The sequence below is a fragment of the Macrotis lagotis genome, chromosome 6, assembly GCF_037893015.1.
Source record: "Macrotis lagotis isolate mMagLag1 chromosome 6, bilby.v1.9.chrom.fasta, whole genome shotgun sequence".
NCBI lineage: Eukaryota > Metazoa > Chordata > Mammalia > Peramelemorphia > Peramelidae > Macrotis > Macrotis lagotis.
In genome coordinates this window covers 208,369,741-208,382,817 of record NC_133663.1, presented here as the reverse complement: position 1 = coordinate 208,382,817, position 13,077 = coordinate 208,369,741, and the positions used below count along the sequence as shown (strand labels likewise).

The 13,077-nt window shown below is 34.0% G+C and overlaps 1 long non-coding RNA gene across 1 annotated transcript in view; it reads left to right on the top strand.

Moving 5' to 3' along the window:
- Positions 1-12,997, top strand: part of LOC141491386 (uncharacterized) — a 101,219-nt gene extending 88,222 nt beyond the window's left edge. The window contains exon 3 of the long non-coding RNA XR_012469588.1: positions 12,448-12,997. This is a non-coding gene — a long non-coding RNA (uncharacterized LOC141491386). The remainder of the gene's footprint in view (positions 1-12,447) is intronic.
- The last annotated feature ends 80 nt before the right edge of the window (positions 12,998-13,077 follow it).

Sequence of the window (13,077 nt, the reverse complement as noted above, 5' to 3'; positions counted from 1 at the left end):
CAATTCTAGTTTTCTGTTGATTGGTTCTAGTTTTCTACTCTGCTATCCTAAGGGCAACTAGAGAACAGATAAACCCTTGTGCCACAAAAATACAGATTAGGTTGTAACAAAATAGCTACATGATATGAAGTTATCATTGTGTCAGTCAGTCATGTCTGACTCTTCATGACCCTATATGGAGTTTCCTTGGCAAAGATACAAAAGTGGTTTTCCCCTTCTTTTATTCCATTCAATACACATCATTAGACAGATTAAGGTTTAAAATAACTTGCCCAGAGTCACACAAATAGGGAATGTCTGGATGGATTTGAACTTAGATCTTCCTGACTTTAGGTTCATGCTATATCTTTTGAGCCATCTAGCGGCCTCAAAATAATTTTAGATATTGACAAGATTATAACTATATTATCTGCTTCTTCTTTCTCTCATAAAATGAATTATGATAATACCATAGAGAGACAATTATCTAGGTTCTAAAGCCCTATGAAACCACATAAGGTTTTCAGATTTGCATTAAAATAACTTATCTCTGGATAACTGAGACAAAAACCTTGTTATGACACAGATCACCTATGTCAGAGGCATAACTAATTCTAGTGGAACACTCCTTTATCTAAGAATTTAGAATGCAGCAAAGACAGACACCGGTAGAACAGGACAAAAGTCCTCAGTGCATTCAGATTCAAGGTTTATAAGGGCTGAAATTGTGTTTAAAAAGACAGTCTCTTCCTCCATCTTCCAGGAAGGAGAGCTTAGATCTCATGAGAAGGGAGAAGGGAGTATTCGTGCTGAATGGAGGTTACAGGGTCCTCTCCTGCACATCCAGAAAATAGGAGAGGAAAACATATTAACCACAATGGGAAACCACTCAACATCATTGTTGTTATAGATGTTGTCCAAACCAGGAGTAAGAACATAATTGAAATATGAGGAAACTACATAGCATAGAGGTAAAAGGACTATAGTCATCCCCTTTGCCAAGAGCAAAACTGATAACTACTATTTTTCCATTCCTTACTTCAGTATGCCTCTTGCATAGAATGCATATTGTGCTCTTCATAATTTTAAGAGGTTGTTCAGTTTCTATATGTTCCATCAAAACAATCTGCTACTCTTTTTCACTGTGTAAACCTGGTCAACCATTTCCTCCCTCTCATCTGCATTTAATCCCCCTAAGATACACACACTGAATGCTATCTTAGAGTAACTAGTTTCTTTTGAAATTTAGTTTCTACTATGTCCTGTATTTTACTACTTTACAAGTGTTAAAGATTGACAAATTACAGAAATATGAGAAGTTTTTTACTTGGAAAAGACTATTTTTAAAGAAGTTTATTGAATGGAATTAAGCAAATAATCAAAATTTTTGAACTATTCAGTGAAAGATACATAGACAAGTAAAAATGAATAGAAGCAATAATCTGATGAATGTAATCCTATTTAGGGCAGTGACTATCCTTTTATTGGGGTTTTATATTTGTAATATCTAATACAGTGCTTGGCAGAGTACATGTTTAGCAAATATTTGATGAAATTAATTGAACTTGGGCAATGTAGATAGATTCCTTTGATGAAACAATGTATACACACTGGCAATTAATGTTCTTGTATTGCTTTGTAATCTTAGAGGCACATTTATGTCCCATTTTTCTCAGAATAAAATATCATCCACACACAGGTTTATAAATAAGTGGCATGATATAATGATAGATTGTGGGTCAGGTGTTCCAGAGACAGTGTAGGCCAGTGTGAATAATTTGCTTCAATGTGTAAATGTCAAGTGTTTTACATCAGAAACTGATATTTTATTAGTGGAAAAGACATTAAAGCTGGGCATTGATATCTACTTTATCTTCGTACTATAAGGACCATGGAACTTTTCTATTTGCTGTTGGAAGACACCATAACAAAATTATTCAATTAACAAGAAACTGCAGACTGATAATTCCTAATTAGATAATGAAGAAGGCAGTTTCATCTATTGCCTTTTATAGCCACCTAGAAGTTTTAGAGTCATGAAGCTGCTCTAAAGGGATATTACCTTTTTCTGGCCCTCTGATTTGAAAGGGAAAAGTAAAAAAAGAGAAAGGTAGATATTTCTGTTGTTTTGTTGTATAAGAATTAGTGAAGGGGCGGCTAGGTGCCATAGTGGATAAAGCACCCGCCTTGCAGTCAGGAGTACCTGGGTTCAAATCCAGTCTCAGACACTTAATAATTACCTAGCTGTGTGGCCTTGGGCAAGCCACTTAACCCCGTTTGCCTTGCAAAAGCCTAAAAAAAAAAAAAGAATTAGTGAATCTAGTTTACCTTGCTCTGAGAGTCAATCTCAGCTGTTAGTTGTGAGTTTTGCCTTCTAACTTAAAGTAACACTGGGGTGGCTAGGTGCACAGTGGATAGAGCACTGGCCCTGGAGTACCTGAGTTCAAATGCTGCCTCAGATACTTAATAATTACCTAGTTATGTGGCCTTGGAAAAACCACTTAACCCCATTGCCTTGCAAAAAAAAACACAAACCAAAACTTAAAGTAATACTTTCTAAATGCTCTTTTAAGAATGAATATAATTTGACAGGTATTGAGCAATAGAAGAGAAGGTAATTTATTTATCTGGAGAGTAAAGAAGATCAATAAATAAGCAAAAAGTGTCTTGTAGTACTTTTGCTTCCTAATGATCAAAAAACATAGCCAAGGGGTGGCTAGGTGGATAAAGCACCGGCCCCGATTTAACATGAGGCCCTATGACATTATTTTTCTTGTATTACTGATAAGTACATTTGCTTAATTTTATTATTAATTTAAATATTATTCAGTCTTGTCTGACTCTTCATGATTGGAGTTTTGTTGGTAAAGAAATTGAAGGGGCTTGCCATTTCCTTCTCTGGTTCATTTTACAAAAAGTGAAGCAAAGAAGATTTTCCCAGAGTCACACAGATTGTATGTGTCTGAAATCAGATTTGAACTCAGGTCTTCTGACTGCAGGTTCAGCACTGTATCCATTGTGCCATCCAGCTATCCCTAATTTAATTATTATTCTAAAATTAATTTAAATAGATAAGCTTAAAATCTAAGAAGTGTCTGTGAATGGTTGTGTAAAGAGAAATCATCAGGGTCTGCTCCAGATCTTGAGGTGAGTACAGAGAATCTACAAGGGTGTCTCAAATGTCTTAATGTATTTTAAGTTTCTCAGAACTTTTATTGGGGCAGCTAGGTGATACAGCACATAGAGCACCAGCCCTAGAGTCAGCAGTATCTGAATTCAAATCCAGCCTCAGACTTTTTTTTTTTAGTTTTTTTCTTTTTTGCAAGGCAATGGGGTTAAGAAGTGGCTTGCCCAAGGCCACATAGCTAGGTAATTATTAAGTGTCTGAGGCAGCATTTGAACTCAGGTACTCCAGGGCCAGTGCTCTATCCACTGTGCCACCTAGCTACCCCAGTGTTACTTTAAGTTAGAAGGCAAAACACAACAAACAGCTGAGATTGACTCTCAGAGCACGGTAAACTAGTTTCACTAATTTTTATACAGCCGGAAAAAGGCAATATCCCTTTAGAGCAGCTTCAATGACTAAAACTTTTAGGTGGCTATAAAGGACAATAGATGAAACTGCCTTCTTCATTCTGATTAGGAATTATCAGTCTGCAGTTTCTTGTTAATTGAATACTTTTGTTATGGTGTCTTCAAACAGCAAAATCCTGTTTTTGTTTCTGGTAATTATTTCTTCTCTTACCATTTTTAGTCTTTATCTTCATTTTTCTCTCTCACTCTTATACCTTCTATATCTCCTATAGCTTAAAACAGAAACTCCTGTTTGTTTTTTTATAAAGTCAATAGTCCTTTCTTAATCAGCTCTCAGCTTCCAAATATGTATATAACTTTTCTCTTTCTCTCCCTCTTTTTTTTTTTAGGTTTTTTTGCAAGGCAAATGGGGTTAAGTGGCTTGCCCAAGGCCACACAGCTAGGTAATTATTAAGTGTCTGAGACCGGATTTGAACCCAGGTAGTCCTGACTCCAAGGCCGGTGCTTTATCCACTAGGCCACCTAGCCGCCCTCTCTCCCTCTTTTTCCTCTCTTTGAGTTAACAGACCATAATGTCCTGCAGTTCTTACTCTATTTTGTGTCATTAAATGTGTTCTTTCATATTTTTTAGTTTTTAATAATAAAAAATTCTTTCTTTACTCCTTTATGCCTTCTGTTCATGAACTTCATGTACATATAAAGCATCCTCTCACAACCTTGTGTTGTAGGTGATATGAGGAGAATGTCCTTATTATTCAACACCTGGTTAGCTTTCTGTTTGACTATTCCTCTGTTGCAGGCCTAGAATGTTGGGCTTTTCCCTAGGGGAAGCCTTACTATTCTGTTGCTACAATACTTAGTTGGCATTAATTCATCATAATTTGGCAGATTCATTCTGCCTCCTCTGAAAGGGAAACCTTTGCTTTTCAAAACAGTTTTGATCATCAAATCCCAGGTCTCATAGCTCCAGGTATGATAAAGCAATGGACAAAGGAAAAGCAAGCAAAGGTATTCAAAAACTCCTGTACAGATGTTTCTAAATGTATCATTGTGGTCTATCAAGAAGACTGGAGGGGCAGCTAGGTGGTACAGTAGACAGAGCACAGGTCCTGGAGTCAGGAGTACCTGAGTTCAAATCGGGCCTTAGACACTTAATAATTACCTAGCTGTGTGGCCTTGGGCAAGCCACTTAACCCCATTGCCTTGCAAAAAAAAAAAAAAAAAACCTAAAACAAAATAAAGAAAGAAGACTGGAGAAGGTAGCAAGGAAATGTTGTGTCAGCTACCAGGAGCCTTAAAACAAGGTTGGTATCTCTTAGAACCTTAAAATTGTTCCTATGCAGTTTATTTTTGTTTAATCAAATAATTGTGAAGTTTTTTCAATTGAAAATAAATTTTAATCTCCACAAAGGAATGAATAGATACTCAATGTACAATATAAATCAAGTATAAATGCTGAACATGAAAGATCCATATCATGTATTAATAGAATGATTCATCATTGTGTAGGGGTATGAGCAGAAAACTAACCAGGCTTTGCTACATCATATCAGAAAGGACACAAGTACTTGGTTCACCATATGGCTTGAAGTAGCCATTTGTCATCTCCAAATGTGCCCAAATGCTGAATCATATTCATACCTGAAGTACTTTCCAGACGTGGTCCTGGTTCACTCTCCCTGGGAAGGTCATTATAGGCCAATCCAATACCCACTACATAATTATGGCCATTTTGTGAAGATACTGAAAGAACTGAGTTTCTAAGCACTTCTAAAGTGTATGTACTTCTGTCCTCATTTGGAGAATGCAGTGGAACAAGTGAATCTAGCTAAAGAAATATTTCAGAGGTTATCTTCCACTTCACCTAATACCACATGGAGCAATGTGCACCTGGGGCTATGCTTGTTGATTGACTTAAATAACTAATAAGCCAGGTCAGACTGGAAAAGGTCAGAGAGGGTAGGAATGGAGGGAAAACATTCAACCTCCTCTCTTCTCTCTCTCTCAAATATCCCTCAAAAAATGGGTTCCAAGAGATTTTCCTATTTTTGATTTTTGCTGAGGAAAGTCAAGACCTAAAAAAAAAAATCCATCTTTGGTGCTTTGTATTTATATTCCTAGTAATTAAAGGTCATTATTTAAATAAACATATTCATGGTATATTTTAAATTTTAAAAATGAATTTTAAGAATGATTAAAATGTGTTTATATGTTAAAATAATGCACAATTGAAATGAACTAGAAAATCTGTGGAAGTTTAACATATAAAGGAAAACAAGGGATGGACTATTCTATAATTCATTCTATCTTCCTATTCTGTCTTTAAGTTATAAAAATATGAATCTTTTATGTTTTGAAAAACAGAATTACACATAGAGTTTTGGATATATTTTTCAAATTATTCTTCATTCTATGAAATGGGATGCTTCTCCAGTCTAGCATGAGTAGATTCAGAAATTTCTAAAGAGCTTTTTTTTAAACAAGGCAATGGGGTTAAGTGACTTGCCCAAGGTCACACAGCTAGGTAATTATTACATTTCTGAGGCTATATTTGAACTCAGGTACTCCTGACTCAGGGCCAGTGCTCTTTCCACTGTGCCCCCTAGCTACCCCCTAAAGAGCTTTTAAAAGTATAGTTTAAGATACAAATACAAAAGCAATAATTGATATAAAGTTAACTCTAGAAATCATAATTCAAGATAGTTGCAAGAAAGATCAAGCAAGGTTACATCTCCTTAAAGCTAATCCATGAAGAAGTTAAAAAGAAATTTTGCGATCTAAGGATTTTTGGAATCCTTAGGATTTTTTGAATCAAGGATTCAAAAGTCTGTCACTCTATAGAACCCAATCTCCAAAGCTTCATTGTTTTTTTTTCATTTTTATCCCAGAATTTTTGTTGTAGCATAGACAGAAAGAGCTTAAAGTTTGTTACCAGCCAAATGGGCCTCTCCCTGTCTTTCCATTTCTGTTTCCAGCTTTAATTATAAAATTATTCATGCTTCCTTGAGGAAAGTTTTCCAGGCAAACTTTTCTAATTGCCTCTCAGTGAATTAGGATCTCACCTATCCTTTTTTTGGATCAAATTATACAGTATGCTATAGTTTCTGAAAATTTGCCTGTTATAGATTTTGAACTTTGTGTTTCAGAGAATAAAGAATAGAATCATTCTACCTGCTCTTGGAATCTTATAACCAAGGAAGATCTTACTGTTAACTTGTCTCACATGCTGACAACTAACAGTAATCATTAATCTTGCATCTGGAAATTTGAATAACACTACTTCAAGGAAAAATGGGGAAGGGAAGCTACACTGGAGAAAAGAAGGTTGTTGGGGGGTTTTTGGTAAAGCAATGCAGTTAAGTGACTTGTCTAAGATCACACATCTAGGAAATTACTTAGTGTCTGAGGTTACTTTTGAACTCAGGTCTTCTTGACTCTAGGGCTGGTGCTCTATCCACTGCACCACCTAGCTGTCCCCATAAGAAGTTTTAAAGAAGGAATTGGACCAATGTATACTGTAGATGGGACAATATAAACTTATACATCAAGAAAATAGCTGTTTTCTTCCAATTTTGCTTCTCTTTCTCTTTTGCCATAAAGGGGGAAAAATAGCTGATATGAAGCTGATAATGTAAGTAAGGAGATAGAAATTACCTAAATTCAGTCACCTAGCCAAAATGAACCATATTCCTGGATATTAAAGAACTGGTAGCTCTAATTATCAACGTACTGTTAGTAAAAATTTAAAGAACACAGAAAGAGAGAAGTATCAATAAACTATTAAAGGACCAATATTGTCCCAGCTTTTAAAAATTAAAGAAAATTGAACATATAAATTCTATGGGCTACTTAATTTGACTTCAGTTTCTGATGAAATTCTAGAATTAAGGAGATGGTTAAAGAACCACTAGAAAAAAGGAATCAGTGTTGTTCACAAAGAGTCTTCTCAAGAATGGGCCATGCCAGGCTATCCCCATTTCCTTTTTTTTTTTGGCAGCATTACTAAACTGGGTGATCAAGGGAATTCTGAATATTTATAATACCTGGATTTTAACGAAGTATTTGATAAAGCATTTCATTCTATTCTTATAGAAAAGATGGAGAGATGCAGGATAGGAGATATTGGCAATTGGTAGAATGACTGGACTTAAAAGAATTGGCTCTTGGCAAGAACTCTCCACTGTAGTGCTCCAGGGATTTGTGCTCAACCCATTTAACATTTTTATCATTGATTTGGATAATAGCATAGATGGCAAATTTTTCAAGTAACTCACAAAGTGAAAGAATACTTAGCATACTTGATAACAGAGTCAGGATGCAAAAATATTTTTAAAGTCTAGAGCACAGGACTGAATAGAGTAAGATAAAATTCATAGGGTCAAATGTAAAGATAGACCTTTGGATTCAAACAGAATCATTTTTACAAGTAGAAGATGGTTGAATCATGGTTAAGCAAAAACTTGTTGGAAAAAGTTTGGGGCAGAGATGTTGCAGTTAAAATACTTTTGGGTTGCATTAAGGAAGGCATGATTTCTCCAATTACAAGAATCTACAAGATTTAGAGTCTTGTGTTCAGTTCAGGGTGCCATATTTTAGACAACATATTGATATTCTGGGGGAAGTACAGAGAAGAGAAAACAGAATGGCAAAAGACCCAGAGCTCATGCCATTTGAGGATTAATTGAAGGAACTAGGGATATGAGCCTAAAGAAAACTGAACTGAATAATCAAGAATGGGTTAGTAAATTTTTCACATTTGGTTCCCCCCTCTTCCCCAATTCCCTCTACCCCCAAAAGTAAATATTTAAATGTAGGTATTTAAGCTTAATCTTTATTTTTAATATTTTCTCATCAATTTTTTAAGTCCAGACAATCAACAAAATAATAAAATCAAGTCCTACTTTGTAACACTTGGCAATTTCTTTTTTTTCTTTTTTTTTTTTTTTAGGTTTTTGCTAGACAATGGGTTTAAGTGGCTTGCCCAAGGCCACACAGCTAGGTAATGATTAAGTGTCTGAGACTGGATTTGGACCCAGGTACTCCTGACTCCTGACTTTATCCACTGCACCACCTAGCTGCCCCTACTTGGCAATTTCTGTGGTATAAAAGCTCATCATGACATTTTTTTAAAAAGTTTTCTTTTACACATTATTTCTAAGATCACCATAATTATCTTAAGTATTATTACTTTTCCCCTTCCAGGGATCCATCTTATATGAGAAATGGTGTTTTTTAGAGAGGGGGGAAAACTATAACTGATTGATACCCTGAAAAATCTGAAAACATATACCATGTGTGACACATATGGACCATGAAGAATGAGATTGGGAATGTCTTCCCCTTGCTTTTCATTTAATCATTTTATCTTTTTGATTTTGTTACATTTACTTTTCATTTTTTGATGAGTGGTTGTTCTTTCCATTTACATTGTTGTAGTAACCATGTATATTATTTTCTTGGTTCTGTTTACTTTGCATCAATTCATATGGATCCTTTTATGCTTCTCTGTATTAATCACACACATCATTTCTTAGAACATACTAATTCCATTACATTCCTGTTAGTCATACCTAAATTGATAGGCATCTCCCTTGATTTCTTTTCTTATTAAGAATTGATTAAGTAATGGAGACTCTGGTTCAGAAAGTATGGACAACTTAGTCACTCTATATGCACAAATCCAAATTGCTTTCCAAAATAGTTCTCTATTTCATAGTTCCACCAAAAATGTATTAGTATGTTGATCCTTTTGTGATTTCTCGAACATTGTTGACATTTTGGGGGATCATTTTTGCCAATATGCAGGGTATGATGTGAAACCTCAGGATTGTTTTGCTTTACATCTCTCTTATAATTGGTTATTTGGAGGTTTTAAAAATATGATTATGAATACTTTTCAGCTCTTCTTTTGAGAATGTTTGCTTATACCATTGATCAGTTTTCTTTTGTAGAGCAGCTATAGTCACACACATATATGAATATATATATATATATATATATATTAATTGTTCTGTTTTAGATACCAAATTCCCACCAGAGAAATTTGACAAAAATATTTTTCCCTTTCAGCTACTTCTGTACATGCATTAATGCTATCTTTTATAGACAAAGCTAATGTAGAAGCCTTTTTGTTTCAAGTTATCAGTATTTATTTTATCTTTTTCATCAACTTTATTTTTATTTGTTTAAGAATACATCTCCTGGGGCAGCTAGGTGGCGCAGTGGATAGAGCATGGACCCTGGAGTCAGGAGTACCTGAGTTCAAATCTGACCTCAGACACTTAATAATTACCTACCTGTGTGGACTTGGGCAAATCACCTAACCCCATTGTCTTGCAAAAACCTAAAAAAAAAAAAGAATATATCTCCTACCCAATATTGAGAATGTATATGATCATTTTTTCCTTCTAATTTTTTAAAATGTGATTTTTAGTACTAAAGCTATATCCATTTAGAATGTATTTTGGAAATGTATAAGCTGTTGTTCTAGGTCTAATTTCTACCAGACCTCTTTCCAGTTTTATCAGCAGTATTTTTTATCAGAGTTTTGCCTTAGATAATTTATATTTTCCATTTTATCAAATACTGGGTTATTTAATTCTATCATTTCTGAATCTCCCTTTTCTGTGTTTTTTCTATCTATAATTTAAGCAATAGATGGCTTTTATGACTGTTTTATTATATAGTTAGCAATCTAGAAATACTATTTCCCCTCATCCTTACTTCTTTTCATCTTCTCTTAATATTCTAATTCTTTGGTTGTCCAAATGAATTTGGTTTTTGTTGAGTTTTGTAAAGAATCCTATTGGCAATTTGACTGATATGACATTGAAAGTGTAAATTAGTTTTCCTATTATCATTAATGTCATATTGGCATGGCCTAGCCATGAGTACAGAATAGTTCGCTAGCTATTTAAGTTATTCTTTTATTTCTCAAATGAGTACTTGGTAATTGATTCTATAAAGTGTTTTGTATGCTTTCACATGGTTGCTCCAGATAAATGTATCCATTTTATAGATATTTGAAGTGAGATTTCCCTTTCTGTTGGGGACCATCTGCAGCCATCCTGATTTATATTTTGCCACTGCACCTCCATGACTCTAGAGGAAAGAGTGAGGCTAATGACTTTGCAAAGCCCTCATTTACTTAAACCTAATTCACTTTCAAGTTATGGCATCATTTTCCTGATGTCATGGTCCTCTTCATGAATGAAGGACAAACAACAGCAACAACAACAATAACCCTTTCTATTGTTACTTCTTGAGTTTTGCTGTTACTATACAGAAATGCTGTTGATTTTTCAGGATTTATTTTGTTGCACATAACTTATGTTAATAATTTTCTCAATTAATATCTTGTTTTTTTCTTCAATTTTTGATTCTCTAGAATTTTCCAAGTAAACTGTCATATGATCAGTAATGATATTGTATTTCCATTTACCTATATTTATTCTTTTAATTTTTCTTCTTATCTTATTGCTATTACTAACATTTTCAGAACTATATTAAATAATAGTAAGGAGAGCTTTTTTACTGGAAAAGGTTCTAGTATATTTCTATTGCATATGATACTTCCTTTTAAGATAATGAAAAAGATTCTTCTATGTCCACCTTTTTTGTAGTGTTCTTAGCATAAAAGAATATTACACTTTGTCAGAGGCATTTTCTGCATCTAATGATCATATGGTTTTGGATATTTTCAATTTTAATAAAATTAATTATATTGTTTGCTTTCCAAATGTTGAATCATCCTTACATCCCTGGTATAAATACCACTTGTTCAATTGACATAATCTGTATGACAGGATTTTGTTAAGATTTTTGAGCAAATGTTTGTTAATTATATTTGCTTATTATTTTCCTTCTGTTTTGATTTTTCTGACTTAGATAATTAGATATATTTGTCTCATCAAAGGATCCTGGTGTGGTGTTTTCTTTCTTATTTTTTGTGAGTAATATGTGAAGTATAGGTATCACTTTGAAAATTTATAATACGATCTGGTTACAACACATCCCTGAATTGATAAATGTTGACAAGTATGTGAAAGACTATTATGTGGGTGTGGAATTAATCTCATTCTGTTTGACCTCAGATAAAGAAGCTATGAACCATCAGTGAAAGTTATAAAATGGCAAATTTAGTTTTGACATAAGGAAAAAAATAATAAAATTTAGAGCTTTCTCAAAGTGAAATGGGTTAAATTAGGATGAAATGGGTTCTCTCTCACTGGGGATCTTATAGCAAAGACTGAAAACTACTCACTGCCTATGCTGTAATGAATATTCCTTTTTCAGCTATGAGTTGTGTTTGGTAGCCTCTGATGTTTTTTCAAACCCAAAATTGTATAATTCTGTGACTCATAAGCAAGAATTACTTGGTACACCCTTTAACCCTATCTATAAAAATCATAGTTTTAGACATTTATGTGATCTAATTCTGTAAGAAAAAAAAGATATTCTTTCAATCTCATCTGAAGCACCAGTTTTGATAAAGAAAAATTCTGTGAGTATAGATTCTTGATCATCATAAGAACCTTTTATAGAGTATAGTTATAGACATAGTTCATAGTTTCTTATTAGTATACTATGTCAGTTTGGCTCATGCAAAAACCATAAGCAGCTGTTATTCTCATTATGCATTCTTTTAAAGGTATGTATACTTAATTGATTTTAATATCAAATTTACAGGTGTATAAATGCATTAAATTATATATTCCATATTTATTTGCATATGGACATATTAATAAATACTCCTGGTCAGTATTTAACCTGGGAAGAATATACTAAAGTATGGCATTAATAACACCATGGAAAAGTAATCACCATATTAATCATGCTCTCCCCCCCCCCCCATTGTGCTGGCCCCATTTTGGGTCTATAAAGATTTAACCACTGGACACCACACCCCATCTAAATATGACCTCTTTTTTTCAGACAGGGTTTGTTGGCTCTAATGCCCTGCTACTCCCAATGAAGCTCTACTCTCAGCCAACAATGTAACTAGCAGAGATTTGAAATCACTATTGGATCACACTAAATGAGAATAGCAGAGTGAAGGCAACATTTCAGGGTGCAAGACAACAAGACTGGAAACCTGTGGTCATTATAAAATCATGCCAGAAACTAAAAAAGAAGAAATAGCAGAAGCATGCAAAAGAATGTCTAGGTAAAAGGGAAAGATCATCATATTCATTAGTTATCACACAGACTTTACAACAAACCCTGAAATATATTGTTCTTTCATTTACATATTGATTTGTTAGTGGTACAGTACCCAGCTACATACAATTTTTTAAAAGCATTGAGTAGATATTAACACATCTCAAAGATATAGCCAAATCTGTGATAGACAGATGACAGATGACTTAATAGCAGAAACACTAACAGCTTCCCAAACTCTCTTCTGGCTTTAAAAAAAGAAGAAAAGAAAAAAAAGAATTGGAAGTAAGCATTATACAGCCCTTCACTCAATTTTAGATCAAGAAATTTTAAGGGGGAAAAGTTTATAAAGGAATTAAAGGATCTATATTTCCATAATAGACATTTTTATTGCTCTTCATTGCT